A 27911-nucleotide genomic window follows, 5' to 3' on the forward strand; every position below is an offset into this window, starting at 1 on the left:
GCAAAATATTGGTTGAACTCCCTCGCTCCCAACTCTATTACTTCTTGGGCTTAATTGCAACAAGAATTTCTTAAGAAGTATTATCCGGTGAGTAAAACCAACCAAATGAGGCGTTCCATTCTAAGCTTTTCTCAAGTTAATGGAGAACAACTCCACGAGACTTGGGAAAGGTTACAAGATCTTTTTCGGAAGTGTCCTCAACATTTGATCCCAAAATGGCAATTAGTGCAAGTTTTCTATACCGGTTTGACCGACACCCATAGATTTATGGTTGACTCTTCTTGTGGTGGGATGTTCATGTCCAAGAATGCGGATGAGGCTTGGACCTTACTTGAGAATTTGAGTGAAAATTCACTTCAACACAATTCTCGTTGGGCTCCGACCTCAACCACTCCAAAGAACACCAATCCTTGTCAATAAAAATCAATAAGGGAGGAATCATCTCAAGTGGATGCCATTGCTTATAAATTCTACCAATTGATGGCACCACATCTTCCCCCTTCATTGTCTCAAAATTCAGCAAGTTCGGTTTGTGCTTCATGTACTAGTCCATTCCATCTCTCGGAAGATTGCCCTACACCAGAGCAATTTCCCAATCCTAACCAAGAGCAAGCTAATGCCATGTTCTCAAGGCCTGGGCATAACCCGTATTCCAATACATATAATCCAGGTTGGAGGGACCATCCGAATTTTTCGTGGAGGCAACAAGCCCCACAAAATTCCCAACTTCAAAATCAAGGGCCTCAAAATCAGCCCTCTTCTCAATATCAAGGTAGGCCTTTCCAAGCCTTTTCAAGCTACCAACCTCCATACAATCGAAATGTCTGCACTCAACCTCCTGTGAATCCAATTGATGAGATAGTGGCTGCAAACAAGCAAATAATGGAATCATTAAATGTGCAAATGATGGAATCATTAAACAAGCAAATCATGGATTCCAACAAGCATCTCTTGACATCCTTGCAACCTACTCTCCAAATGGTTCACTCCCATACTCAATCCATAGCTAGGCTCGAAAATCAAATGGGATAAATAGCTAACCAAGTGAACCAACTTCTTCAAAAAGACAAGGGTAAGCTTCCCGCTCAACCATTTGAAAATCCTAGAAGAATGCATGTGATTGATGAAACCCCTCCTCCGAGTGGGCCGACTCATGAACAAGTTCAAGCTATCACCACCCTTCGGAGTGGTAGAGTGGTTGACAATAAGGTTGATGGAGACGCAAGTGAGAAAAACCCTCCTTTGAAAAATCAAAATTCAAGCTCTTCAAGTCCAAATTCAAGCTCTTCTTGTCCAAATACCATTCGCGGAAAGCCCACTCATGTCACCCCAAATGTGGAAACTTCTTATGAGCCAAAAGCTCCGTTTCCTCAACGTCTCCAAGAGTCGACACATTTTGGGAATAAGAATTGCAAAATTCAAGACATGTGGGAAGTTTTCAAGCAAGTAAAGATCAATCTTCCTCTCTTGGATGCTATCAAGCAAATTCCTCCCTATGCAAAATTCCTTAAGGATTTGTGCACTCAAAAGCGCACTTCTAGAAGTCATTTACCAAAGAAAGTGAGGTTAACTGAAAATGTTAGTGCGATCATTCAGTACAGCACTCCTCCGAAGTATAAGGATCTGGGGGCCCCCACAATCTCTTGTGTCATTGGTGACAACAAAATCGAGAGGGCCCTCCTTGACTTAGGAGCTAATGTGAATTTGATCCCATACTCGGTTTACTTACAACTTGGGTTGGGAGATCTAAAGCCAACTCCGATAGTGTTGCAATTTGCTGATCGATCTATTAAGCAACCACGGGGAATTATTGAAGATGTGATCATAAAAGTGGACAAATTCTACTTCCCGGTAGACTTCGTGGTTCTTGATACAGAACCAGTCCATGATCCAAGAAAACACATTCCCATAATTCTCGGACGTCCTTTTCTAGCTACAGCTAATGCTTCCATTGACTGTAGATCCGGATTGATGGATATCTCTTTTGGGAATATGAATGTTAACCTCAATATTTTTAATGCTGTGCATCTTTCTCTGGACGAGAGTGAGTGTTTTCCAATCACTATTGCTGATGAACTCATTGAAAATCCAATTCCACCTCCTTCAACGGAGGATCCCCTACAAGCTTGCTTGGTCCACTCTGATTTTGAGGATTTTGGTGTGGACAAATCCATTCGGGATGTCAACTCCTTGCTTGATATTCCATCACCATTTTCCTCTCCTTTATGGGAAGCACCAAATCCATCTCTATCTTGGGATTGTCCATCTCCTTCCATTTCTTCACCGGAGTTACCTCAACATTTTGAAGGTGAACCACTGGACAATGGTAAGGAGAATGTTGGCAAGTTGCTAGAAATTCTTCCAATCATTCCGGCCCAATCTAGAATCATTGTCCATGATACTCAACCTATGAACAAACCATTTGAGTACAATGAGGTATATGACTTGGAGATTGCAAATATGAAAGGTCATGATCCTCCCATTGTTAGTCAAGACAGTGACATTCAACGAGCCTCCATAATCTCGAACAAGCAACACCTTTCCTTAAACCTGAAAATAAAAGAAATGAGATTAAAAGCGATGCTCCAATCCTCTAAGGCCAAACTTGTTTCTCTTCGGAAGGATCAATATCCCTCACCATTCATTGATCCAAGTTTAAGACCATATGAAGAAGGCAAGTTGCATACGGAGCGTTAAGGATCCATCTCTCCAATGGATCCCGATCTTGGTTCGTCTAGCTATCGACATTAAATTTAGCAAAGCAAGGGAAGAAATTCTTTCGATGTTCCAAGCTTCCCAACCTTCTCAAATTGCTCGTGCCTTGAAATTTTCTGGGAAACGGTTTAGAAAAGCCAAAAATTTAATTTTTCTTAGACCTTCTCAACTGTAATTTTCATTCCCGGAAATTTCCATCGCTTCCTAGCAATTTCATCAGATCTTGGGAATGCTACTCATGTGCATAATGTCTCATTTGTAATACATTCTTGAAAATTTTCGCAAAATCATCCATGCATTGAAATTCTTGCACTGTTTAAAATTTTTCCATGCATTTGCAATGTTTGAAAACTTTTCAAAATTCCCCATGCATTGTCCCATGCAAAATTTCAATTTCTTTCCATGCATGCAAAGCTTTAAAAATCCATCCATGCATTAGATTAGAATAATGTGCAAAGTTTTAAAATTTTCCATGCATGGCTTGAATTGAAGCTGCTGCTTGCAATGATTTTTCAATGCATGGGAATGACATGAAAAATTTTTGATGCATGGAATGGCATGCAAAGTTTTCAAATATTTTTCCCACTGCCATGCAAAGCTTTAAAAATCTTTCTCTGCATGGGAATGGCATGCCAAGTTTAAAAATTTTCCATCCATGCATTGGAATGGAATGAATTTGCAAAGTTCAAAATTCATCCATACATTGGAAATGTGTTACATTTTGAAAAATTTTCCAATTATATTCATGCATTAGCAAGATGTTGCAAAGTTTGACACATTTGTTTCAGCAATTGCATCCACTCAAAATGCTCATTGGGCCAAGATTCTAGTGCTCGAATGATCTAACCAAAATTCCATGAGCTACTACCCATTTTGGAGCACTCTAAATTCCATTTGGATTGCTCCAAATGTCTTCACCATCAATCCCAAGCTCACTGCCCATTTTTGGAGCACTCTAGCTTCCATTTGGATTGCTCCAAATTACCACACCAACTTGCCGAAGTCACTGCCTTCATTTCGAGCAATCTAGATCCATTTTAGAGTGCTCCAATTGTGAACCAATCTTGCGTGCACCACTGCCCAATTTTAGAGCGCTCCAATTCCATTTGGATTGCTCCAAATTTCAGTCCTCACAGCCGAGCTCACCCCCTAGCCTACTGAGCCATTTTCGAGCACTCTAAATTCTAGTTTGAGTGCTCGAATTTCATGCACCAACCCACCCAACTCACTGCTCTCAATTGGAGCACTCGTCGATCCTATTTGGAGTGCTCAAACTCCACCTTCTTTCTCTCTCCATAGCCAACCCCAACATACCGAACCTACTGGCTCTATTTTGAGCACTCGAGCTCCCCCTAGCGAGTGCTCGAACACCTCATTCCAACGCCCCGAGCACTCGTTGCCTCACCCTCATCGCCTTCTCTTCCTCTCGGCCATCTCATCCAGGCCAACCCAAGCATGCAACCACCCCTGCATGCCAACTAACCACCACCCTGCCACCAACCTACCCACACCAAGCAACCTAACTCCATCACTCCTCTCGGTTCACACCACCCTCCTCCAAGACCTCAACCATCCTCACCCCAACCCAACCAACTCTCGGCAACTCCTCCATCAACTATCCTCACTCTAACAACCCACTTCCACAACCCACCTTCCCAACCCAATCAACTCCAAACCATCACCTCTTAACAAACCCCAAACACCCACCATCCCTCTATCCTCACCACTATCCAACACCAATGCATCACCACACACAACCCATCTCTCCACCTCACAACCATCCCAACAACCACCTCACAACCATCCCAACCAATCGACATCCCTCACTTCACTACCCCAACTCAACCTAACCCTTCCCTCGGCCCTCCTCACCTCACCACTCTAACCAAACTACAACACCCCCCACAACCCCCCACACATCCAACCCTCATGCATGTTTTCATATAAATATAAAAAATAAAAAAAATGAAAAAAAAGAAGAAGAGTAAAATGGCATACTTTTGGCATTCTTTTGCTATCCATTTTAAACTTGTGGCTAATGTGTGCCAATTTATGTTTTTGTATAGATTTCTATCTTTCAATAACATTCATGTTCGTATTATTTTTTCTGTTCCTGTTTTTCTTAAGAGACCTACGCTTTTACATGTATATTTTAGTTGTATTTTGATAGGTCTTCATGTCCAAGTTTGGGGGACGCAGTTGCGCACTCACATAGCTGAACATCTTCGCCTTTGTCACTCCACTTGGTATTATTGTTCCTTTCCCCCCTTTTTGCTCTTATTTTGATTTACTTGTCTTCTCACATTGAGGACAATGTGACATTTAAGTTAAGGGGTGCATTTATGCATTTTTGGTTTTGCATTTTTGCTAAGCAATGATAGTATAACTTGACACTAGTTGGAGATGAAGCATATGTTTAATACCTTGTGTATAGAAGCAATTGACATTTTTGAAAATAAAGAGAAATTTAAGTTGAAATGATCATGTGGATTCAAATTAGTCTGTATAAATGTCTCAATTAGATTCTTGCTGGATTTGACACTCTTTTAAGCTTCACAATGCACATATGCACATTGGAAACTAAACTGTGAGGCATGCAACTTGATCGACCTTGACCTTGGCCTAGTTAATTTGATTTGATGAACCTGATAGATGAATATCTTTGGCATGATTTAAGTTGTCTAAAAAAAAAAACTGAGAAAGAAAGAGAAAAATGACCAGTTGACGTTCGTAGCCTTTCCAACTCGAGCTATTAAGCCCTAGGAGTGTCTCTACACTTAGCACCCTAAAGCCGTCTGGTTTGGGAGTTGTTGGCCTAATGCTTGCTACAAGGGTTGGTTAGAAAGCTTAAGGGACTTAAACATTGCACGGTCATTCAAAAAAATAAACTAGTAATAAACATGGTTCGTTGGAGTTCGTAGCCTTTCCAACTTGAGCTATTAAGCCCTAGGAGTGTCTCTACACTTAACACCCTAAATCCATCTGGTTTGGGAGTTGTTGGCCTAACGCTTGCTACATAAGTTGGTTAGAAAGCTTAAGGGACTTCAGCATTGCACAACCATTCTATGTTTCGCTTATGAGTTACAATAAATTGTCAACAAGCAATAAAAGTTGTCTTGTAAATAAAATCATGCCTTAGGGACCTCATTTAAAGGGGAATTCAATGATTTGAAAATTTGTGCCTTGGAAATGGAAAAGAAAGTAAAAGCCGTATGTTGAGAATCCAATTCATTTTCACTGAAGTAGAGTTGATTTCCATTTAAGAGATGACAATTGAGTTATTTATATGGACGATGATGTTGATGCATGTATGTGGAAATGTATTTAGCCAATTTTTGTATCAATGCTTCATATATGCAAGGTAGTTTTTCCAATGACCCCATCTCCAGTTTTTGTCTGTTTCAAGTTGTATTTGATCTATGTATCTATCTCATTTTACCATGGATGATATTTTTGTAGTAGCATGCCCATGGTTGTCTTTTCATTATGTTTTTCATTGTAGTTTTGCTAAGGGACTAGCAAAATGTAAGTTTGGGGGTGTGATAAGCGCCGAATATTGTATATTCAAGCGCCCTAAATTGCATTAGTTAAGTTCATCGTTTGATTATTTAAGTAGATTATCTTCATTTGTGTGTATGTATATATTTTCAGGTCCATTTGCCAAAAAAGGGAGCAAAATCAAGGCTTTGTGGAGTTTTGGCCATCAAAAGGCACAATTCTGAATTTCTGGCAGCAGTGGAGTCAGGAGTTTGCTCGCCATTTTGACCTCACAAACTCAAGAACTGGACTTCCATTATAAAATGGCATATTTAGATCTCTGAATCAGCTTTCTAAATATTCAAGCAGTTTGTCATTCGAAGCTCGGAGCAGAGAGTTATGACCTTGTTACCAGAGGTACGCAGAACTGCCTGGCAGCAATGAAATTCTGCCTTGATCTTCATTTTCGACCAACCATTCTTGAGAATTGGATCTCCACCAAAACATGAAGTTTTTAGAGCTCTGAATTAGCTTTCCAAATCTTTAAACGTTTCATCATTTGGAGTTCAGAGCGCAAAGTTATGGCCATTTTACCAAAGTAGGTCCGGGCATAGCAAACCAAGCATAGGGCATTCTGGCCAATTTTCGAGTGCTCTAGGCCTTATTTCGAGTGCTCAAAATTAGGGCAGATTGCTTCACGAGATCAGCAGTGGAGTCAGGACTTTGCTCGTCATTTTGACCCAGAAAGCTCGAGAACTGGACTTCCATCATACCATGAAAGATTTAGAGCTCTGAATTAGCTTTCTAAATCTTCAAACAGTTCATCATTCGGAGCTCGGAGCAGAGAGTTATGGCCTTGTTACCAGAGGTGTGCAGAACTGCCTGGCAGCACCGAAGTACTGCCTTTCTCCCCATTTCCGACCAACCAGACTTGAGATTTGGGTCTTCATCAAAACATGAAGTTTTTAAAGCTCTAAATCAGCTCTCCAAATCTTTAAACGGTTCATCATTTGGAGTTCGGAGGGCAAAGTTATGCCTGTTTTACCAAAGTAGGTACGGGAGAATCAAAGCAAGCATGGAGCAATCTGCTCCATTTTCAAGTGCTCGAGGCCTTGCTTAGAGTGCTCGAATTTGGGGTAGAATTGCCTTCGGGAATTCTCATTTTGGCAGCCACTTGTGCATTGGTTTCCTCATTTTCTACTTACTTCTTTATGAGGTGGTTGGGGATGTTTTTTTGGAGGAGAGAGAGAGCTTTGTTGAAGGAGATAAGGCAAGGAAGGCCACACATATCATTATCCTATATTCTAGCAAGATAGAGGAAAGAGAAGAGAGCAAGGAGGAGGGTGTTCTTGAGTGCTACAGTAGGAGCACGAAAATGGAGTCTTGGATGGAGCTTCTTCCTTCTTCTAGCTTAGCAATGGGTAACTAACTCTTTCTCTAGGGAGTTGATGAAGTCCCTCCCTTGTAAGCATGTCCTAGGATAGTCTATTTTGGGGATTTGCCATGTATATTTTATGGTTTTTTCATAACCAAGAGCACCTCATTTGTTGTAATGAATGTTGATACATGTATGGATGATTTCTTTAAGTTGATTATCTTGTCTTAGATGATGTCTTAGAGTAATCATATTGCTTGAGTTTTTCATGGTGAGAGTGGAAGCAAGGTTATGAAATGGTTTCATGGCATGTTGATAGGTGACTTTGATAGACCATTGATTAGGAAATCCTTTGATGGTGTGTGCTTAATCTCTAGCTCCATGTGCTTTATCATTTTGTCAAGAACTTGATAGTCTCTCATTTACGTAAATGTGTATAAGCTACACCTTAGTTAGGTAGTCTAAGCATGTTTATCTTTTGATGGATTATACTTGTTTAAGACCTAATGTACCTCTTGATTACTTACATGGCAACTATGTGTTGCTATGTAGTTTTTGACCAACATATGTTGTTTTTCCCCTAATTTAGGTCTAATCTAGCATGTGTATAGGGATGGAGGTGGATTCACTTCCTTAGTCTTCTTTGCTCATCTTTCATCTCTTAAATTCTTGCAAGTTTTTCATTAATGCACATTTCAATTCTAGTGACTAAGTGACAAACCAATAAAATTCTATATACCCCCTCATCATTCTAAAAGTAATCTAGACTCTTAGGTTGCCATAGACTAGCGCAGTCCCAGTGGTTCGACTTACTCGACCAATAGCCCTATTTTACAATGATATGTGCTATTGCGAAGGTTGATGTATGGTTGATCAACCGATCAATTTTTGGCGCCGTTGCCGGGGACTGCAAATGGTTTAGCGACCAAAGTTCTAGGGTTAATTTTAGTTTGATTGTGAATATTGTGTCTTGTGAATATTTCTTGTGTGTTTTGACCATCTCAATGTTTTAAGTGTTGTAAGTGAGATCCTAGGGACTCGAATCTCGCCGTGGGAACGCTAGCAAAGCGTAAGTCTAGAGGACCCCAGGTAAGTTTCTTGACCTTTTAGCTTCACATTGTAAGATATTGTGCATGTGTTAAGTTTAGAAGTAGTTAATTTATTTGCAAGCCCTTGTTGAGGCTATATTATTGTTTTAATTCTGTGTATAAGCATCGGTTCTTGTTGTGGCCATTTATTTTCTGTCTTGATAATTGAGGAGAAAGGGAACATTGTATGTGGAGTTGTGGATAATGAATTGCTTTGTTGATTTTATGCTGTGCTGTTGATGTTCGGTCGTAGGTCACTCTCTCTACCCACAATCGATTCGCCCATTGATATCAATTCTCTTGAAAGAACTCTTAGAAGAAACCTTAAGGAATTTACTTTTACAAGGGATCTTGAAACTGAATTTTATACAATGGGAGATAATTTAGGAAATCCGGGGAATGAAAGAGCTGAAATTCCTAATATCGAGCTAATGACTCTTAGAGATCATTTCATCCCTACCACCTATGCTTCTCCTTCTTGCATAGTAATGCCAAACATCGATGCAGCTCAATATGAGATCAAATCTAGTACCATCCAAATGCTTCCATCTTTTCATGGTTTTGATAATGAAGATCCATATAAGCATCTCGATGAGTTCCTTGAAATCTGTTCGACCATCCGGTTGAGAGGATTTTATGAAAATGCACTCCACTTACATCTTTTCCCATTCTCCCTAAAGGATAGGGCAAAATATTGGTTGAACTCCCTCGCTCCCAACTCTATTACTTCTTGGGCTCAATTGCAACAAGAATTTCTTAAGAAGTATTATCCGGTGAGTAAAACCAACCAAATGAGGCGTTCCATTCTAAGCTTTTCTCAAGTTGATGGAGAACAACTCCACGAGACTTGGGAAAGGTTACAAGATCTTCTTCGGAAGTGTCCTCATCATTTGATCACAAAATGGCAATTAGTGCAAGTTTTCTATGCCGGTTTGACCGACACCCATAGATTTATGGTTGACTCTTCTTGTGGTGGGATGTTCATGTCCAAGAATGCGGATGAGGCTTGGACCTTACTTGAGAATTTGAGTGAAAATTCACTTCAACATAATTCTCGTAGGGTCCGACCTCAACCACTCCAAAGAACACCAATCCTTGTCAACAAAAATCAATAAGGGAGGAATCATCTCAAGTAGATGCCATTGCTTATAAATTCTACCAATTGATGGCACCACATCTTCCCCCTTCATTGTCTCAAAATTCGGCAAGTTCGGTTTGTGCTTCATGTACTAGTCCATTCCATCTCTCGGAAGATTGCCCTACACCGGAGCAATTTCCCAATCCCAACCAAGAGCAAGCTAATGCCATGTTCTCAAGGCCTGGGCATAACCCGTATTCCAATACATATAATCCAGGTTGGAGGGACCATCCGAATTTTTCGTGGAGGTAACAAGCCCCACAAAATTCCCAACTTCAAAATCAAGGGCCTCAAAATCAGCCCTCTTCTCAATATCAAGGTAGGCCTTTCCAAGCCTCTTCAAGCTACCAACCTCCATACAATCCAAATGTCTGCACTCAACCTCCTGTGAATCCAATTGATGAGATAGTGGCTGCAAACAAGCAAATGATGGAATCATTAAATGTGCAAATGATGGAATCATTAAACAAGCAAATCATGGATTCCAACAAGCATCTCTTGACATCCTTGCAACCTACTCTCCAAATGGTTCACTCCCATACTCAATCTATAGCTAGGCTCGAAAATCAAATGGGACAAATAGCTAACCAAGTGAACCAACTTCTTCAAAAAGACAAGGGTAAGCTTCCCGCTCAACCATTTGAAAATCCTAGAAGAATGCATGTGATTGATGAAACACCTCCTCCGAGTGGGCCGACTCATGAACAAGTTCAAGCTATCACCACCCTTCAGAGTGGTAGAGTGGTTGACAATAAGGTTGATGGAGACACAAGTGAGAAAAACCCTCCTTTGAAAAATCCAAATTCAAGCTCTTCAAGTCCAAATTCAAGCTCTTCTTGTCCAAATACCATTCACGGAAAGCCCACTCATGTCACCCCAAATGTGGAAAATTCTTATGAGCCAAAAGCTCCGTTTCCTCAACGTCTCCAAGAGTCGACACATTTTGGGAATAAGAATTCCAAAATTCAAGACATGTGGGAAGTTTTCAAGCAAGTAATGATCAATCTTCCTCTCTTGGATGCTATCAAGCAAATTCCTCCCTATGCAAAATTCCTTAAGGATTTGTGCACTCAAAAGCACACTTCCAGAAGTCATTTACCAAAGAAAGTGAGGTTAACCAAAAATGTTAGTGCGATCATTCAGTACAGCACTCCTCCGAAGTATAAGGATCTGGGTGCCCCCACAATCTCTTGTGTCATTGGTGATAACAAAATCGAGAGGGCCCTCCTTGACTTAGGAGCTAATGTGAATTTGATCCCAACTTGGGTTGGGAGATCTAAAGCCAACTCCGATAGTGTTGCAATTTGCTGATCGATCTATTAAGCAACCACGGGGAATTATTGAAGATGTGATCATAAAAGTGGACAAATTCTACTACCCGGTAGACTTCGTGGTTCTTGATACGGAACCAGTCCATGATCCAAGAAAACACATTCCCATAATTCTCGGACGTCCTTTTCTAGCTACAGCTAATGCTTCCATTAACTGTAGATCCGGATTGATGGATATCTCTTTTGGGAATATGAATGTTAAGCTCAATATTTTTAATGCTGTGCATCTTTCTCTGGACGAGAGTGAGTGTTTTCCAATCACTATTGCTGATGAACTCATTGAAAATCCAATTCCACCTCCTTCAACGGAGGATCCCCTACAAACTTGCTTGGTCCACTCAGATTTTGAGGATTTTGGTGTGGACAAATCCATTCGGGAAGTCAACTCCTTGCTTGATATTCCATCACCATTTTCCTCTCCTTTATGGGAAGCACCAAATCCATCTCTATCTTGGGATTGTCCATCTCCTTCCATTTCTTCACCGGAGTTACCTCAACATTTTGAAGGTGAACCACTAGACAAGGGTAAGGAGAAAGTTGGCAAGTTGCTAGAAATTCTTCCAATCATTCCGGCCCAATCTAGAATCATTGTCCATAATACTCAACCTATGAACAAACCATTTGAGTACAATTAGGTATATGACTTGGTGATTGCAAATATGAAAGGTCATGATCCTCCCATTGTTAGTCAAGACAGTGACATTCAACGAGCCTCCATAATCTCGAACAAGCAACACCTTTGCTTAAATCTGAAAATAAAATAAATGAGATTAAAAGCGATGCTCCAATCCTCTAAGGCCAAACTTGTTTCTCTTCGGAAGGATCAATATCCCTCACCATTCATTGATCCAAGTTTAAGACCATATGAAGAAGGCAAGTTGCATACGGAGCGTTAAGGATCCATCTCTCCAATGGATCCCGATCTTGGTTCGTCTAGCTATCGACATTAAATTTAGCAAAGCAAGGGAAGAAATTCTTTCGATGTTCCAAGCTTCCCTACCTTCTCAAATTGCTCGTGCCTTGAAATTTTCTGGGAAACGATTTAGAAAAGCCAAAAATTTGATTTTTCTTCGACCTTCTCAACTGTAATTTTCATTCCCGGAAATTTCCATCGCTTCCTAGCAATTTCATCAGATCTTGGGAATGCTACTCATGTGCATAATGTCTCATTTGTAATACATTCTTGAAAATTTTCGCAAAATCATCCATGCATTGAAATTCTTGCACTGTTTAAAATTTTTCCATGCATTTGCAATGTTTGAAAATTTTTCAAAATTCCCCATGCATTGTCCCATGCAAAATTTCAATTTCTTTCCATGCATGCAAAGCTTTAAAAATCCATCCATGCATTAGATTGGAATAATGTCCAAAGTTTTAAAATTTTCCATGCATGGCTTGAATTGAAGCTGCTGCTTGCAATGATTTTTCAATGCATGGGAATGACATGAAAAATTTTCGATGCATAGAATGGCATGCAAAGTTTTCAAATACTTTTCCCAAAGCCATGCAAAGCTTTAAAAATCTTTCTATGCATGGGAATGGCATGCCAAGTTTAAAAATTTTCCATCCATGCATTGGAATGGAATGAATTTGCAAAGTTCAAAATTCATCCATACATTGGAAATGTGTTACATTTTGAAAAATTTTCCAATTATATTCATGCATTAGCAAGATGTTGCAAAGTTTGACACATTTGTTTCAGCAATTGCATCCACTCAAAATGCTCACTGGGCCAAGATTCTAGTGCTCGAATGATCTAACCAAAATTCCATGAGCTACTACCCATTTTGGAGCACTCTAAATTCCATTTGGATTGCTCCAAATGTCTTCACCATCAATCCCAAGCTCACTGCCCATTTTTGGAGCACTCTAGCTTCCATTTGGATTGCTCCAAATTACCACACCAACTTGCCGAAGTCACTGCCTTCATTTCGAGCAATCTAGATCCATTTTAGAGTGCTCTAATTGTGAACCAATCTTGCATGCACCACTGCCCAATTTTAGAGCGCTTTAAATTCCATTTGGATTGCTTCAAATTTCAGTCCTCACAGCCGAGCTCACCCCCTTGCCTACTGAGCCATTTTCGAGCACTCTAAATTCTAGTTTGAGTGCTCGAATTTCATGCACCAACCCACCCAACTCACTGCTCTCAGTTCGAGCACTCGTCGATCCTATTTGGAGTGCTCGAACTCCACCTTCTTTCTCTCTCCATAGCCAACCCCAACATACCGAACCTACTGGCTCCATTTCGAGCACTCGAGCTCCCCCTAGCGAGTGCTCGAACACCTCATTCCAACGCCCCGAGCACTCGTTGCCTCACCCTCATCGCCTTCTCTTCCTCTCGGCCATCTCATCCAGGCCAACCCAAGCATGCAACCACCCCTGCATGCCAGCTAACCACCACCCTGCCACCAACCTACCCACACCAAGTAACCCAACTCCATCACTCCTCTCGGTTCACACCACCCTCCTCCAAAACCTCAACCATCCTCACCCCAACCCAACCAACTCTCGGCAACTCCTCCATCAACTATCCTCACTCTAACAACCCACTTCCACAACCCACCTTCCCAACCCAATCAACTCCAAACCATCACCTCTTAACAAACCCCAAACACCCACCATCCCTCAATCCTCACCACTATCCAACACCAACGCATCACCCATCTCTCCACCTCACAACCATCCCAACAACCACCTCACAACCATCCCAACCAATCGGCATCCCTCACTTCACTACCCCAACTCAACCCAACCCTTCCCTCGGCCCTCCTCACCTCACCACTCTAACCAAACTACAACAACCCCCACAACCCCCCACACATCCAACCCTCATGCATGTTTTCATATAAATATAAAAAAAAAAAAAATGAAAAAAAAGAAGAAGAGTAAAATGGCATACTTTTGGCATTCTTTTGCTATTCATTTTAAACTTGTGGCTAATGTGTGCCAATTTATGTTTTTGTATAGATTTCTATCTTTCAATAACATTCATGTTCGTATTATTTTTTCTGTTCCTGTTTTTCTTAAGAGACCTATGCTTTTACATGTATATTTTAGTTGTATTTTGATAGGTCTTCATGTCCAAGTTTGGGGGACGCAGTTGCGCACTCACATAACTGAACATCTTCGCCTTTGTCACTCCACTTGGTATTATTGTTCCTTTCCCCCCTTTTTGCTCTTATTTTGATTTACTAGTCTTCTCACATTGAGGACAATGTGACATTTAAGTTAAGGGGTGCATTTATGCATTTTTGGTTTTGCATTTTTGCTAAGCAATGGATGTATAACTTGACACTAATTGGAGATGAAGCATATGTTTAATACCTTGTGTATAGAAGCAATTGACATTTTTGAAAATAAAGAGAAATTTAAGTTGAAATGATCATGTGGATTCAAATTAGTCTGTATAAATGTCTCAATTAGATTCTTGCTGGATGTGACACTCTTTTAAGCTTCACAATGCACATATGCACATTGGAAACTAAACTGTGAGGCATGCAACTTGATCGACCTTGACCTTGGCCTAGTTAATTTGATTTGATGAACCTGATAGATGAATATCTTTGGCATGATTTAAGTTGTCTAAAAAAAAAAAAAAAAAAAACTGAGAAAGAAAGAAAAAAATGACCAGTTGACGTTCGTAGCCTTTCCAACTCGAGCTATTAAGCCCTAGGAGTGTCTCTACACTTAGCACCCTAAAGCCGTCTGGTTTGGGAGTTGTTGGCCTAATGCTTGCTACAAGGGTTGGTTAGAAAGTTTAAGGGACTTAAACATTGCACGGTCATTCAAAAAAATAAACTAGTAATAAACATGGTTCGTTGGAGTTCGTAGCCTTTCCAACTTGAGCTATAAAGCCCTAGGAGTGTCTCTACACTTAACACCCTAAAGCCATCTGGTTTGGGAGTTGTTGGCCTAACGCTTGCTACATAAGTTGGTTAGAAAGCTTAAGGGACTTCAGCATTGGACAACCATTCTATGTTTCGCTTATGAGTTACAATAAATTGTCAACAAGCAATAAAAGTTGTCTTGTAAATAAAATCATGCCTTAGGGACCTCATTTAAAGGGGAATTCAATGATTTGAAAATTTGTGCCTTGGAATTGGAAAAGAAAGTAAAAGCCGCATGTTGAGAATCCAATTCATTTTCACTGAAGTAGAGTTGATTTCCATTTAAGAGATGACAATTGAGTTATTTATATGGACGATGATGTTGATGCATGTATGTGGAAATGTATTTAGCCAATTTTTGTATCAATGCTTCATATATGCAAGGTAGTTTTCCAAATGACCCCATCTCCAGTTTTTGTCTGTTTCAAGTTATATTTGAGCTATGTATCTATCTCATTTTACCATGGATGATATTTTTGTAGTAGCATGCCCATGGTTGTCTTTTCATTGTAGTTTTGCTAAGGGACTAGCAAAATGTAAGTTTGGGGGTGTGATAAGCGCCGAATATTGTATATTCAAGCGCCCTAAATTGCATTAGTTAAGTTCATCGTTTGATTATTTAAGTAGATTATCTTTATTTGTGTGTATGTATAAATTTTCAGGTCCATTTGCCAAAAAAAGGAGCAAAATCAAGGCTTTGTGGAGTTTTGCCATCAAAAGGCACAATTCTGAATTTCTGGCAGCAGTGGAGTCAGGACTTTGCTCGCCATTTTGACCTTACAAACTCAAGAACTGGACTTCCATTATAAAATGGCATATTTAGATCTCTGAATCGGCTTTCCAAATCTTCAAGCAGTTTGTCATTCAGAGCTCGGAGCAGAGAGTTATGACCTTGTCACTCGAGGTGCGCAGAACTGCCTGGCAGCAATGAAATTCTGCCTTGATCTTCATTTTCGACCAACCATTCTTGAGAATTGGATCTCCACAAAAACATGAAGTTTTTAGAGCTCTGAATTAGCTTTCCAAATCTTTAAACGTTTCATCATTTGGAGTTCAGAGCACAAAGTTATGGCCGTTTTACCAAAGTAGGTCCGGGCAGAGCAAACCAAGCATAGGGCATTCTGGCCAATTTTCGAGTGCTCTAGGCCTTATTTCGAGTGCTCGAAATTAGGGCAGATTGCTTCACGAGATCAGCAGTGGAGTCAGGACTTTGCTCATCATTTGACCCAGAAAGCTCAAGAACTGGACTTCTATCATAACATGAAAGATTTAGAGCTCTGAATTAGCTTTCTAAATCTTCAAACAGTTCATCATTCGGAGCTCGGAGCGGAGAGTTATGGCCTTGTTACCAGAGGTGCGCAGAACTGCCTGGCAGCACCGAAGTACTGCCTTTCTCCCCATTTTCGACCAACCAGACTTGAGATTTGGGTCTTCATCAAAACATGAAGTTTTTAAAGCTCGAAATCAGCTCTCTAAATCTTTAAACGGTTCGTCATTCGGAGTTCAGACCGCAAAGTTATGTCTGTTTTACCAAAGTAGGTCCGGGCAAATCAAAGCAAGCATGGAGCAATCTGCTCCATTTTCAAGTGCTCGAGGCCTTGCTTAGAGTGCTCCAATTTGGGGCAGAATTGCCTTCGGGAATTCTCATTTTGGCAGCCACTTGTGCATTGGTTTCCTCATTTTCTACTTACTTCTTTATGAGGTGGTTGGGGATGTTTTTTGGAGGAGAGAGAGAGCTTTGTTGAAGGAGATAAGGCAAGGAAGGCCACACATATCATTATCCTATATTCTAGCAAGATAGAGGAAAGAGAAAAGAGCAAGGAGGAGGGTGTTCTTGAGTGCTACAGTAGGAGCACGAAAATGGAGTCTTGGATGGAGCTTCTTCCTTCTTCTAGCTTAGCAATGGGTAACTAACTCTTTCTCTAGGGAGGTGATGAAGTCCCTCCCTTGTAAGCATGTCCTAGGATAGTCTATTTTGGGGATTTGCCATGTATATTTTATGGTTTTTTCATAACTAAGAGCACCTCATTTGTTGTAATGAATGTTGATACATGTATGGATGATTTCTTTAAGTTGATTATCTTATCTTAGATGATGTCTTAGAGTAATCATATTGCTTGAGTTTTTCATGGTGAGAGTGGAAGCAAGGTTATGAAATGGTTTCATGGCATGTTGATACGTGACTTTGATAGACCATTGCTTAGGAAATCCTTTGATGGTGTATGCTTAATCTCTAACTCCATGTGCTTTATCATTTTGTCAAGAACTTGATAGTCTCTCATTTAAGTAAATGTGTATAAGCTACACCTTAGTTAGGTAGTCTAAGCATGTTTATCTTTTGATGGATTATACTTGTTTAAGACCTAATGTACCTCTTGATTACTTACATGGCAACTATGTGTTGATATGTAGTTTTTGACCAACATATGTTGTTTTTCCCCTCATTTAGGTTTAATCTAGCATGTGTATAGGGATGGAGGCGGATTCTCTTCCTTAGTCTTCTTTGCTCATCTTTCATCTCTTAAATTCTTGCAAGTTTTTCATTAATGCACATTTCAATTCTAGTGACTAAGTGACAAACCAACAAAACTCTATATACCCCCTCATCATTCTAAAAGTAATCTAGACTCTTAGGTTGCCATAGACTAGCGCAGTCCCAGTGGTTCGACTTACCTGACCAACAGCCCTATTTTACAATGATTCGTGCTATTGCGAAGGTTGATGTATGGTTGATCAACCGATCAGTGACCAAACTCTCCACAAGTATAGTAACTATCCTTGAAAGTGCCAAGTTGTCTCCTCAGCAATCAATCTTACAGAATTGATTCCCACAAGTTTCTTTCATAAACTCATTGGTAATCATCTCGTCTCAACATAACGTACCAATAAGCAAAGATTTTTTTGCTTGTCTAAATATAAATCATTCCACTATGATATTCCTTTATTATCGCAACAATCACATTCCAAAATAGTTTAATTAAACCATTTATGAAAATATCACAAAAATGCTCTCTTGAAACACAATTGAGATGCCAAAACCACTAGTTCACTTTATTTAGAACTTCTTTAAACCATAAACTGCCAAAAGAATAATCATCATATATTCTTTAAAATAATACTAGTGTACCTGATTTAAATAGTACTATACTTTTAATTATACTTTTACTACTACTAGTAATAAAAATCACTCTTAAAAGAGCATTCATCCTTGAACTCCGGTACCCTCCTTATTGGAGGCTCCGGTACCTCATCCATTATGATCTTCTTCGGGGTCCTCCTTTCCACTTGACTCAGCTTCGAGCACCACTGAAGTTGCGTTGGGTCCATAGTATGGTAGCCAATCTTGCACACAAGAAATCTTCCTTGGCTTATACTCTGAAACAACACTTATTAGAAACAATTCCTTAGTCTCCAATTCTACCTTCTTAGCCTGCCTACGCAGATGAATCATTAGAGTAAGCTTTTTCTTCATTGGGTCCTTCTTTGCTTTCATTGTAGACCACGTCATATTCCTAGTGCCAACCATTCTGATTACATAATAAATGTGACGGCCCTGGCTTTTTAAGTCAGTGCGCTTTGTGATGAACCGAACATTGACTCGATAACAGATCTATATGCAGAAGTGGAAATAGAAAAACAAGACCCTGGAGATGCAATGCATCTCTAAGAAGCCAGGGTGACCTTCCATGAGGCCACGAATCTTAACGAAAACAATACAGAAATGAATGATAAAAAAAAAGACCGAACAGGCCCTCATGGGCAAAATAGTCTTTTCACATGGAAGCAACATCCTTGGGAATTTACATCATTCCTAAGACATATACATGACTTCCCATGAAGTCACGGGACTCAAAAGAAAGTAGCGGAAACGAATTAAAAGAAAACCGGGCAAGTTTAGCCCCAAGGGCAAAATAGCTATTTTTGAAAATATAAAATCGGGTGCTACCAAGCACACCACTGGAAAGGCAGTGAAAAATTAATTAAGTTAGACCCAAGAATCACTTGATTCGGAGTCCAGATGAAGAAGGTATGAAACTCCAAAGTTTTATAAAAATCAAACTTTTGGATTTGAAATCAGTGCGGCAATTGTAATTTACAAGGGGTAAAATGGTCTTTTTTTGACAAAACTAGATGCAACTAAGCATACCATTAGATAGACAAGGAAAAATTAACCAATCTAGACTCAAGAATCACTTGATTCGGAGTTTAGATGAAGAAGATATGAAATATCAAAGTTTCAAAAAAACCAACTTTTGGGTTTAAAAAGGTCTTTCCAGGTAGAATTGGATGCAACCGTGCATACCATTGGATAGACAAGCAAAAATTAATAAACTTCGACTCAAAAATCACTTGATTTGGAGTCGGGATGAGGAAGATACGAAATGTCAAAGTTTTAAAAAAAATACCAACTTTTTCGGGTAAAAAATCTGGGCAGGAATAGTGTTTTGACAAAAAGCATCTTTTGATTTTTTTCCCAGAACTGAGGCTAAAAACGGACCCTTAAACGAATTTTTCTGAAAAAACACGAAGAAGAAACCCTCCTTAAAATCACGTTTTCTACCCAGCAGCATAGAAGGAAACAAAAAAAACACGCTGTAAAATCCCTAAAATGCCCCCTAGATCAGCATAGATCAAGAGAGTCCAAAAAGCTGGTACACAAATTTTTTTTTAGAATTTGTCCACAACTGAGAAAAAAAACGGGCCATCAAATGAATTTTTCTGAAAAAACACATAAAAGAAACCCTCCCAAAATTGAGTTTTCTACCCGTCCATGTAAGATAAAATGAAGAAAACACAGTACGAAATGCCCAAAATGCCCCCTTAGATCAGTAAAGGGTCAAAAACTCAAAAAATGCAACTTTGCACCAAGTGTGCATTTGGCCCTAAATGCATTTCTAGGTTAAAATGAATGTGCACACAAGTGTAATTAGTGTTTTCAAGCGTGTGGGAATGGTCCGCGGCTTCCGAGAAGGCCCGACTCAAAATTCGACCCCCAACGGCCAAAAATGAGAAAAATGGACTTGAAATGAAAATTTTGAAATCCAAAAATGTGAAATGGTATCAAATTACCGTTTGGCCCTTGGCCACACTTCATACATGATTAATGAGACCATATGAAAGAATAAAAATGGAATTCCCATACCCGATGCATATATAGTGATGCAAAGACTTGTCATTTTTTAATATTTTCATAATATTTCACGAACTTGAAAGTTACATAGGATACAAACTAGATACCATTGGCCTATGGCCTCATCTTATATCTATCAAATACATTGTAAAGAGTGTACTCATGTACACATTACATGTATGGAATCAAATATACACATCTTGACAAATAAGGCTACAAGTGGTATTTCAAGCCAACTGATGAGCACTGAAAAGTGCGCATTTAAACCCCCTAAACGAGGGTATTTTAGTCCATTCATCTATCTTATTTTCGCGCTTTAGATTGATTTCGTGTTATTTCCATTTTCAGGTACTTATCCCCAAAATAAGCTAACTCAGCCAAATAAGAGCAAAAATGAAGTAATTCTGGGATGAATTAAATAAAGGAGCAAAGAAGAGCAAAAAGAAGCAAAAGGTGGAATTTTGGCAACTTCAATCGATCTCAAGAAAAGTTTGATTGATCCAACTTTCATTGATCTCAGCACTTTAAGATAGATCCAGACCATGATGTCATCTGCAAAGATCCCAAAAGTTCGATCGATCCAACATTATTCTTTGATAGATCGAATATTCTTGTCCTTATCCACATGCCAGATCTTATCCAACTGTACCACCCTACCAACCACTCTTGTCTTTTTCCCAAAAATATCTTTAAAATATCTCAGATTTGTTTTTATCCAAAAAGGCGCCGCCATTGAGGATCGATCCAGCTTCAATTCGATAGATCTCAGCCATGTTCGATCGATCTCACCTCAAGTTCGATCGATCGAACTTCCCAAATCCCGAGAAAAATCCAAATTCCAGCTCATTAAAAGTTGTCTTATATCCAATCATTAAAGGATTATTGGTGTACGAGCCCAGCTCATTTGGGGTGACATTTGACCTACCTATATAAGGAATATGAGCCACTTTTACACATATACACATACTTAGAGACGATAATACTTAGTGAGGAAGCAAAGGAGACGAGGAGGCTAGAGACACCATTAGAGACTCTTCATCAACCAAGGAGCAGATTTCTTCCATGGAGCTTGCCCTTGAGGGTTGGAGGACATCATCCATGAGTGGCTAGACATCCTCTTGGGGCTAAAGTTAGCCCTAAGCATGCTTTCTACTTCTTGATTTATGTATTTTTGAGGGGATTTGTATTGTGATACATGTTTTGACACTTTTATATATATAGATCTTGTTTATTCAATGATTTGTGTGGTTTAATGCTTCCAATTGATCATTTCATTCTATCCATATGTCTATGTATGCTAGAATAAATGTTCATGTGTTTGTCTCTATTTTTTGTATTATTGATGCATGTCTATGTGTATTAATGCTATAGATCTAGAGATTGTCAAGATATAGTGCTTAATGGCATGTTCTTGTGGTTTATTTGATGGTTCATACTCATTTCTTGATGGATTGTACCTCTCCCTTAGTTTAATTAGTTTAATTTCATGTTATTAGCTTAATTGTAGTGTAGTTGTAGTTTAAATGTTAAATGGGAGGACAATCCATGCCTGTTGTTGATGTTCCATACTTATGAAAGCAAGTAACATTTATCGCTAACCTTGTGATGTGTTTGGTTGTGAACTTAAAGAAGGGATTAATGGCTTAATTTGATATGTTGTGCTATCCACCTTGTTGCTTAGACAATATATGTTTAATTTGTCATCCATGCTTATTGAAACAACCACACACACACTCTTTGTTGCAATACATGTTTTTCCCCTCATTAATCATTCATTAGAGGTGTAGAAAAGTATGCTTAATGGTGATCTCTAAACCCCAAGATCTCTCTCTCTTTTATTCTCTTTATTGCATTATTGTTTATTTTAGTTTAAATTGTATCTTAGTGTAATTCATCCATCAACCACTATTTTGATCACTCGATCTACTAACCCTAATCTTGATTCCTCAACCTAGTACGACCCTTAATCCCTTGGGATGATCCCTTCTCACTCATAGTACGTAGTGTAGGTGCTAAGCGGTTTATAAATTTAAATTATGATGCCCACTTGACACTAATTTCCAAACTCAAAGTGTGGGGGATTGATTGATTAACAATGTCGTATTTGTGGAATCAATTAGAAATTAGTACTCATTTGATCGTGTCTTTACTTTATTTTCATTTCAGTTTTTGTTACTTATTGTGTTAGTTCTTGTTTGACTAGGAGTATCGAGCTAGGAAGCAAGCAAATGAACATTCAAGCAAATGAGCTAAGCAAGCAAGGAAAAAGGCTAAAATCATAAAATAAAAAAAAAATTTGCTAAGCTAAAAGCTAAAAATTTGGAGTCGAAGTGCTAAAGGACCTTTGTGAGCTTTTTCTTACTCAATCTCTAGTTAAATCGTCGGCCAGCGTGGAGGCTTGTATTTCAATTCTTAGATAAATCGTGAGCCCACGTGGAGGCAATTTACTTTTCTTGCATATTGTTAAAGCATGGGAGTATGGGAACATTATATGTAGAGGAAGTTTGTTGATTATTGACTTATTATGAAGGTGAAGTGTTTGTCATTATTTCTTGTTGTGTTACATTGTGCATACATGGTCGTAGATCATTGAGACCCACTCTTGTCCCTTTAAATTTTCATCTTGAATCCATTGTTCGAAACCCTAGGAGAAGAGGTAGTTCTAGTCAATCCATTTCATCAATGGAAGGACACAATGAGGACCATGTGGAGGACCTTGGTCACATAGACCAACAAGGTATCCTCCACCCCAATATGCATCATGATAACATGCAAGTTCCATTAGGCATGCCGAGACCATTTGTTCATCCACCATAACAACAAGGACAAGTTCCATTGGGAATGCCAAAGCCAATCTATGTTGCACCACCTCCCATCATTCAAGGCAATCAAGGTGCCCATGTTGCACCTCCAATTGCTAATCCTCCCCTTGCTTTAAGAGATCATTATGTGCCTAATGAATATAATGCACCCACATGCATTCAATTGCCACCATTTAGAGCACACCACTATGAAATCAAACCACAAACCATACAAATGCTTCCTAACTATCATGGACTTCCAAGTGAAGAACCTTACAAGCATTTGGATGAGTTTTTTGAAGTATGTTCCACCGTGAAATACACAGACATGCCGGAAGAGGTCTTAAGGCTTAAACTTTTTCCATTCACCCTTAAAGACAAGACAAAATATTGGTTTAGCAATCTTAGGCCCTTTTCACTAACTTCTTGGGCAGAAATGCAACAAGAGTTCTTGAAGAAGTACTATTCGGTTTCTAAGACCAATGCCATGAGAACTTCAATTGGGGAATTTTCACATGGGAATGGGGAAACATTTCATGAGGAATGGGAACACTTTAATGAATTGCTTAGGAAGTGTCCACATCATGACATGTCCAAATGGCAATTAGTTCAATATTTCTTTGAGAGCTTATCGGATAATTACAAGGGCATGGTTGATGCTTCCATGGGTGGCTCTTACATTGATAGGCATGAGGATGACGTGTGGCGTCTTTATGAGAGCATGAGTGAAAATTCTTTGCATCGTACTTTATCTTCGAAGAATGGTAGAAATTCTAGTGGTAGGAAGAGTGTTGGCTTACATCAAGTCGACCACTCTAATGAAATTGCCGCCAAAATGAAATCATTATCTCAAAGGTTTGATTAATTTTTGATCAACCAAAACTCAGTGAATCAAGTATCTTCCTTCCCTAACCATTCTTATCATGCATCTAATGAGACTTGATTGACTTGTTCAAGTGTTTTACATTCTACTTCCAATTGTCCCCATGGACATATGCAAAGTGAGCATCATGAACAAGTAAATGCAACATTTGTGAATCAAGGGAACAATCCTTATGGCAATCATTACAATCCCAGTTGGAGGAATCACCCGAATTTCTCTTGGAAAAACCAACGGGAGGGCTCAAACCCTTTCCAAGGTGGTTTTCAAGGGAAATACATTCCACCTCCACTACAAAGCCAAGGTTCCCAAGGTTTTAGATCATCATACCAATCACAAGGAAACCAATTTTCTAATTCTCATTTTCCTAATCAACCATCATATTCCCAAGGAAATGTTAGAAAGTTTTGACCGCTTTAAGCACTTTAGAGGCAAACACATAATTACTTCATTCTCCCTCTCAATCCATTATTAAGCTAGAAACTCAAGTAGGGCAAATAACTAGTACTTTGAATGCTAGAGAGAAAGGTAAAATGCCTTTGAATGCACCACAAAGGCAACAATGTGTTGTGGAGACTCATTCCTCATCGGAAGGTCACACAATGGAGCATGTCAATGTGGTGACTACCTTGAGAAGTGAAAAGATTGTGGACAACCAAGTGGGTATGTCCAATAAAGAGAGTGAACCGGTGCAACCAGAAGTTGACACCCGTCCTGTTTCATATCATATTCTTCCTTCATTGCATGTGCATAACCATATAAATGAGAATGTGTTGAAAAGTGATTTTGAAAAGAAAGGTTTGCAAAATGATTTGAAAACTTCTTGTGTTTAAGAGACTTCAAAGAAATTTTCTTAAAAGGTTTTTGAGCCAAAAGCTCCATTCCCGGATGCCTTAAAAGGATCCATTTCAAATGACAAGCAAAATGCCAAAGTAAATGAAATTATGGAAGTGTTTAGGCAAGTGAAAGTCAATCTTCCACTTTTGGATGCAATCAAGCAAATTCCGGCTTATACCAAGTTCTTAAAAGACTTATGCACCCAAAAGAGGAAGAACAAAAGCCAAACACCTAAAAAAGTGGTCTTAACTGAGCAAGTAAGCTCAATTTTGCAGCATAACACTCTTCCAGAGTTTAAGGACCCCGGTTCACCTACCACTTCATGTATCATTGGTGATCATATCATTAATCGGGCTCTTCTTGACCTAGGAGCAAGTGTTAATCTTCTTCCATACTCGGTATATGTCAAATTTGGCTTAGGAGACTTGGAACCGACGTTGGTAGTTTTACAAATTGCCGACCGATCAATCAAAAAGCCTAGGGGTATCATTGAGGACGTATTGATTAAAATTGATAAATTCTTTTTTTTCGTTGATTTCATTGTCATTGACACAGAACCGGTCCCAAATCCTAATAGTGAAATTCTCGTTATCCTTGGCTGTCCTTTCTTGGCAACCGTGAATGCTAACATTAATTGTAGGATGGGGATAATGAAGATCTCATTTAGCCACATGAAGGTAAAGTTAAATATTTTCAATCCAACCTCCAACTCATTTGACAAGCATGAAGAGATTAATGTTATAGAGAAATGTTATGAGCTTAAAAGTGAAGGAATTGAGTTTTTGTGTGAGACCAAAGTTCCAAAAAGTCCATCTTCAAACTTGAAACCAAAGAAAGTTGTTTCAAAATCTTTTTTTGAAAGGGTGTGGAAGCCCAAAGATTATTTTGACCAAGGACCGAAAACGTCTTTTGAGCTTAATCCAACAAATTCTGTAAAAAACCATCTGTTGGGTGGAGTTCAAAGCACTTATCACCCCATTGAGGAGGGTATGCACTACAAGATGTTTGATCCAGGCTAAAAGAGCCCAACGTCTTGCTAGAGACGTTAAAGACTAGCAAGACATTTCGTACTGTGTCAAAACCCTATTCCTCCCTCATTTCTATCTTTAATTTTATTTCTTGCGAAGTTTAGATATTGGCTTTGGGTTCATATGCATTGCTAAGAACTGTGATTAGGATTACATGCACTTTTATATTAAAATTGAGCATTTTGCATAAGTTCGATCAATCTCAAAATGAGTTCGATTGATTGAACTTCCCACCTGCATCAAACCTGCATCCAAATCACTCTTTGTCCAATGGTTCGAACAAAACCTGCATATTTCAGCTCTCTGTCCCATCATTCGAACTTGTTCCTAGATCGATCTAAACTTCTTCGATCGATCCAATTTCATCTTGGATTGATCTGCAGTTCCAACATTTAGAAATTTTTTGAACTTGTATCCGCCTGCATCCAAAAGCCTCTCTGTCTCATCGATCGAACATTTCTTTAATTCTATACATTTTCAATCGATCGAAGGTATTCTGTAATTGATCTTGGGGAGATCGATCTTTGTTCTTTTTTTTTCAATTTTGATTTTATTTTGACGTTGTTTTAAATTTCAAAAGTTCAAAAAAACATATATATATTTTATTTTCCAAAAAAATATTTATATATATATATATATATAAACAAATAATAATAAAATATATATATATATAAAATAATAATAAATAATAAATAATTTAAATAAATAAATATTTTTCAAAAATCCTAAAAAATCCTAAAAATATTTTACTTTTTATTTTATTTTTATTTTACTTTTTCAAAAATCACAAAAATATGTTGTCACTTAAGAAGAGAGATCAATGTCAATTCGATCGATCTGAGGATTCAGTTCGATCAATTGAACTGGCAAGGAAATGTTTATAAAAATTGATTCAGGGTCATTCGATCAATTCAACAAGAATCGATCTCAGACCCTCGTTTCCCTTTCACCGCTGCATCCCAACTCTTCTCCATCTCCGGTGAGACTCCGGCTAGCATCCCAGGCGTCGAATCACTCTCTCTCCTCTCGGATCTTGATTCGCATCTCACCCCCTTCGCATTTCCACTTCTTTCTTCATTCTGGTGAGATCCAAACACTATCTCTTTGATTCAAGCTTAGATTTGATGCATACATGCTCTAAATATTAGATCTAAGTTGTTCTCATGATGAATAGCTCCATTGATGAAGCTTTGAGCTCTTTGTATATATATGTATATATGTTTTTGTATTTTTCATGATTTTGATTTGATTTTTGGAATATGGGCCAAACCAAGTGACCCAATAGGTTGATTTGTTGTGTTGATAGGCCCATAACCATGTTCGCGAGGGCCCCGTGCCATCCACATCACAGATCTGTGACTTTTCGTGTTTTGTTTCACAGTTCGATCGATCGAACTTTTTATTCGATCGATCTGTAACAGATCGTTCTCCTTATTCTTGATCGATTGAACTTGAATCTATCTCACATTTGTGTGATTGATCGAACTTCACAGATTTGTTTCACACATCTCACACACCATCTCTTGTGTTTCATGCCATCTCATACACGCCCAATGCCTGTGTTTTCCACATTGGATGCATTCCATACTTATACTGTCTCACATGTTTCACATCATATCACTTATTCCTTATCACTTGCATAGATTCATGTTCCGTATCTATTTTGTCTATCCTATTTGACATACATGATTCTATGAACTGTGCTTTAATTCTTTATATCAGCACTGACTTCCTTTCCAAGTTTTTCCTTTTATTTTGCAGGCTATGGCTAGGTTCAAGACTGTAGCTCACAGACACTATCACCGCAGGGGCAGGCCGAGTTTGGATGATGAGGCCGGTCCATCTCATGCCCAGGAGCCCACTCTACCTCAGTCTCTAGCTGACAGCCGCCTACAGTCTTCAGACGGAGTATCTTCTTCACAGGGTGATGCTGAAGCTGAGCACATACCATCTCCACCACCACCGCCAGCTCAGCCAGCCTAAGAGTTAGACCGGCCATTACATAGATACTCACACCTTTGAGTGGCACATGAGTCAGTCTTCGACATAGACTTTTTTTCCCGATCGGTGCTTACCCGGTCAGCATATGATGATATTTTTTGGTGGGGCATCTCAGCCATACTAGCCCCTGTCTCATACCTAGTGTACCCGAGGTTGGTCCGGATGTTCTTCCAGAACCTCCGGCCTACCCCGAGTAACCTAGCAGAGCTGTAGACCACC

At 39.2% G+C, this 27911-nt stretch overlaps 1 pseudogene; it reads right to left on the reverse strand.

Moving 5' to 3' along the window:
- Positions 1 to 23438: 23438 nt before the first annotated feature.
- LOC132305941 (small nucleolar RNA R71) lies at positions 23439 to 23537 on the reverse strand (annotated as a pseudogene).
- Between the last annotated feature and the right edge of the window lie 4374 nt (positions 23538 to 27911).

Source organism: Cornus florida, unplaced genomic scaffold (genome assembly GCF_030987335.1).
Source record: "Cornus florida cultivar Cherokee Brave unplaced genomic scaffold, ASM3098733v1 CherokeeBrave_3.0.0_Hap2_Chr04, whole genome shotgun sequence".
In the NCBI taxonomy this organism is placed as follows: Eukaryota; Viridiplantae; Streptophyta; class Magnoliopsida; order Cornales; family Cornaceae; genus Cornus; species Cornus florida.